Genomic DNA, 5,000 nt, shown 5'->3' with positions numbered 1-5,000 from the left:
GCAAGCATGGGAAGAACTGGAAGGAATGGAGATTTTGGAAGTGAAAACGAGGAATGAACTGGAATGGAGAAGCTGGAAACTGGAAAAAAAAGACTGACTGACTGGAAGGAAAAAGGATGCTGGAAACGAAGAAGAGAAAAAAACTAACAAGGATAAAGATGATGGAAATTGAAACAGCGCTTAAAAAGAAAAAAAGAAGAAGATATGAAAAGAAAGATAAACAAGACCAGAAAACCGCAGAAAAAAGGAAAAAAAAAGAAAAAAAAAACCCACGTGCCTGGCTACAGATAGGAGAGGAGGGCGGGAAAAAAAATGGGGAAAGAAAGGGAGGGAAAAAAGCACACAGATGACAAATGAGACACTAAGTCATGCTAATATCCACCACACCGAAATTGCTTCCCATTTTCCATAGTCCCATTTCCCAGTCTGGCAGCGGTCACTCGCCCAAACAGGAACAGATGGAGGCAGGAACGGTAGGCAATGGGAGGGAGAGGAAGGAAGAGGAAGGGAGAGGAAGGCAGAGGAATGTATAATAGGGAGTATAGGAGAGGGTGAGAGAAAAAAAAGAGAAAGAAAAAAGGGGAGATGGGGATAGGAAAGGGAGGGAAATGGGATGTGTAGGAGAGGGTGAGGGAAAAGGGAAAAAGAGGGAGATGGGCATAGGAAAGGAAGGGAGAGGAAAAAAGAAGGGGGTAAGGGAAGGGATAAGATCTGTAAGCAACGAAAAGGAAAATATAGGGAAAGGAAATGGAGGGGAAACAATAGGAGCTGCACGGGAGGGGAAAGAAAATGGGGAAAAAATATAGAAGATACTGGATGAAGGGAAGTAAGGGAAAGGAGGAGAGAAAAAGAAAAACAATAGAATGGGATTTTTAGTAGAAGAATGGTAGGGATGAGGTAGACAGATGAAGTTGAAAGGGGAAGAATGGGTTCTGGCGGTATGGGAAGAAATGATACTGGGGAAGTGTGGAAGAGGAGGCTGATGGGAAGTGGACACAGCGAGAAATGGGAAGGAATGATGTTGAGGAAGTGAAAACAAAAGGGAAAAAAAATTAGGGAAGGAGAGGAAAGGTTAAACAGATTAGCGTGTGGCAGAAGAAGCAGCAGGGTGACAGGGCAAGAGTAATGCAAGGGAGAAAAGTAAGCTGCAAAAGGAGTGTGGCAAGGCTGAGCGTGACAAAACAGCGTAACAAAGAGAGTAAGACAAAGAGAGTGGGCGTAACAAAAAGCGTCTGGCAAGGAAAAAAATTAAGAAAAGGTGTGACAAGACAAGGGGAAAGAAAAGAAAGTGTGTACTAAGACAGGAGATGTGAGGAAAACCGTGGTAATGATAGTGAGTGACAATGACAGGGTATGACAACAAAGTATAAGGGAAGGTTAGGATCTAAGAAAAAAAAAGTGCGTGGAAAAACTGGGCGTGACAAAATAGGGGCGTGACAATGACAGAGTGTGACAAAAAAGCGAGTGTCAAGGAAAGGAATTATGAAAAAAAAATGTGTGGCAAGGCAAGGCTAGGAGTCACAAAAATAGGGGTGTGATAGACAGGATGTGACAAAGAACGAGTGGCAAGGATACGAATTAAGAATAAGTGCGTGACAAGACAAGCGAGATAAGAAAAAAATATATAACAATGATAATGAAAAAAATATTTGGCAAGGAAAAAAATTAAGAAAAAAAAAGCTTGACAAGACAGTGGTGTAGTTATGACACTGTGGCAAAAAAACATATCTACGGCAACGTACCGTGAAAAAAAAAAATAAATGAATAAAAAAATACATGACAAGGCAAGACCATACTAGGGAATAACACACAGGAGACAAGGAAGGGAGGGCAGTAACAAGGGTACGAGAGTGAGAGAGAGAATGAAAGTTGCGGGAGGAAGGGAATGCTGACAGGGCTATACACACGAGTGAGAGTGAAGGGAAGCAGGAGAGGGAGCGAACAGTACGGTGAGAGGGATGCAGACAAGAGAGAGTGAGAGGAAGAGAGAGAGAGAGAGAGATGGTATAACAACAGGGTGCGCATTGGCAGTTATTGGCAGGGATGTTGGTAGTGGTGAGAGGGCAAAAGAGGGAGAGTGGCAGAGAGGGCAGGAAGAATGGGGAGGGAGGGAGGGAAGGAGAGAGGGAGAGGGTTACTGGTGAGGTTGGTACACTGAAAAAGAGCCTGTATAGAGTGAAAGAGGGGGTGAAAAGAGGAGGAAAAGAGTGAGAGGGGAAGGGAGAGAGGGCTGATGTGGTAGGAATAGATGAGAGGACGGAGGGGAGAAGAGGGAGGGAGAGGAGGGGAGAAAGAGAGCTCAAGTGAGAGAAACAGTGGAAAGGAGCCTGTATGGAGAGAGAGAGAGAGAGAGAGAGAGAGAGAGAGAGAGAGAGAGAGAGAGAGAGAGAGAGAGAGAGAGAGAGAGAGAGAGAGAGAGAGAGAGAGAGAGAGAGAGAGAGAGAGAGAGAGAGAGAGAGAGAGAGATGGTCTAATGTGGTGAAGTGTGAAGATAGAAGCGTGACAAGTATAAGACAAACACACACACACACACACACACACACACACACACACACACACACACACACACACACACACACACACACAGTTGGCTGCCTCTCCTCACGTAGTAATCCCACGCGCGTGTCTTCCTCTCTTTACAGTGGTGGTGGTGGTGGTGGTGATCTGTGACATGCTTAATGGTGATGATAATATTAGTCTGTTACGTGGTGAATGGTGAGCAATGGTTATGTGGTGAGCTACGCAAGGTGATGGTGATGGTGATGGTGGTGTGGGGGTGGGTGAGGGAGAAGTCAATAGTGGTGATGGTAATAGTTGGTTAGGTAATGAAAGATGAGAAATCACATAGTTAAAGCTAGGAGATGATGATGATGATGATGATGATGATGATGATGATGATGATGATGATGATGATGATGATGAAAGAGTAGTGATGGGTGAAGACAACCTAACCTAATCTTTAAGTGGTAATGAAAAATAAAAAATAAAAAGTTTCCTAGGTGATAAATAAAGTTAATGATGAATAATGAAAAAAAAAAGTTATCAAATTACGAAATAGTGATGACAATAATAATAATGAACGTGAACAGCAGTAGAGTAGATAATGCTTCCCTCCACCTCACCCCCCTCTCTTCGACCAGGCCAGTACAAAGGGGAGACAAGGGAGTGGATGGGACTGAAGTGGAAGAACGGACCAGGGAACAGACGGGGGACGGGGTGGAGGAAGAGTCAATGGGTAGATGGGAGGGTGGTGGGGGGGAGGTGGAGCTGGGGCAGGGATTAGAGAGAGGGATTAACCTTCACTATATTTCAACATTTATTTGCATCAAGGCTCAAGGGCGTCGCTGTGGTGGTGTCATTAGAGCGGCGAGAACCAGGCCTGTCTCTGGCTGCTGGTGCTGGTGCTGTTGTTGTTGTTATTGTTGTTGTTGTTGTTGTTGTTGTTGTTGTTGTTGTTGTTGTTGTTTTCGTCATTATCAAAGTCGAGGTAAAAAATTTATATTCAGGTAAAGGTAACGAAAAATGTAATAGTAGTAGTAGTACTAGTAGTAGTAGTAGTAGTAGTAGTAGTAGTAGTAGTAGTAGTAGTAGTAGTAGTAGTAATAGTAGTAGTAGTAGCACGTAGAAGATCGAAAAAAATGTAAAGTATATGAAAAAAAAATGGCAAAAAGTAGTAGTTTCTTAATCACCAATACACCAACTGACCACTGAAACACACACACACACACACACACACACACACACACACACCTCACCTTACGTAGCACAAATCCCAGCTTTTCTGCTAACAAAACCATTCCTTCCCTGTTACTCACCTGAAAAGAGAGAGAACATGAATTAGAACACCAGGGACAGCCAACACCTCACATCACACATGCAAACTCTTTCTCCTGGCGGGCAGATTCACCACCAGCATCCTCCTCATACACACACTTCTTGTTTCTCTAGACATGACCGAACCACTTAAGTCTCACCTCTCTCTCTCTCTCTCTCTCTCTCGTCCCTAAACTGACGTACATGTGTTGTGGCATCTGATGTTTTCCTTCCTTATTTAGTCCAGCCTTCAAAAGTGTACTGGAATTTTCTCCCCATATACTCCTTGTCTCTCTTCCTGACATGACCAAACTACCAGTGCTGTGCCTTTAATTTATTTCTTGATCTTGTCCAGTTTTCAGAAGTGTACTGAAATCTCCCCACACACTCGTCTCTCTCTCTTCACTTGCCCCAAACCAACTCAGCCTCTAGTTTTGCCATTAAGCCAACACACACACACTGTTTTATCATTTATTCCACACAATGCTGACCAAACAACACAAGTACTCTGGTCAAAAGGCTTCCATTCAAGGAGGGAGGGGAAAAATCCATATATTCGTAACTTTTATGTACAAATAGTTTGGAATATACGCATGCATGAATCTGGTAATCTTTATTAAATTTTAGGCCACAAGCATATTTATGGCATATTTAAAAAGGCAGCATTCAGGTTAATTCATTGCCAAATATTAGTTAGAGTGACGCCAATTTATCTGCAGGTATTGATGCACCTGAGGGACGCTGGGGAGGGGGAGAGGGAGAGGGAGAGAGAGAGGGGAGAGGGAGAGGGAGAGAGAAGGGGGTAGGGGCAGGGGAGGGGAGGGGGAGAGAGAGGGTTGGCTGGGTAATAAAAATGAGATATGAGTGTGAATGATTAGGATAATAATAGTAATAAAAAATAGTAATGATAGTAGTAGTAGTAGTAGTAGTAGTAGTAGTAGTAGTAGTAGTAAGGTAATATTGATAAAGACCAACTATAATTTTCACACAAAAAGAAAAGAATAACAAATAAGATAAGAAAATGAAATATCGGATTGAATATTGAGGGAAGAACACCTGAGATATTGGTGAATGAGAGAGAGAGAGAGAGAGAGAGAGAGAGAGAGAGAGAGAGAGAGAGAGAGAGAGAGAGAGAGAGAGAGAGAGAGAGAGAGAGAGAGAGAGAGAGAGAGAGAGAGAGAGAGAGA

The sequence above is a fragment of the Scylla paramamosain genome, chromosome 15, assembly GCF_035594125.1.
Source record: "Scylla paramamosain isolate STU-SP2022 chromosome 15, ASM3559412v1, whole genome shotgun sequence".
Taxonomy (NCBI): Eukaryota; Metazoa; Arthropoda; class Malacostraca; order Decapoda; family Portunidae; genus Scylla; species Scylla paramamosain.
The sequence above is the reverse complement of the archived record's forward strand: the minus strand, read 5'-3'. Positions refer to the sequence as shown.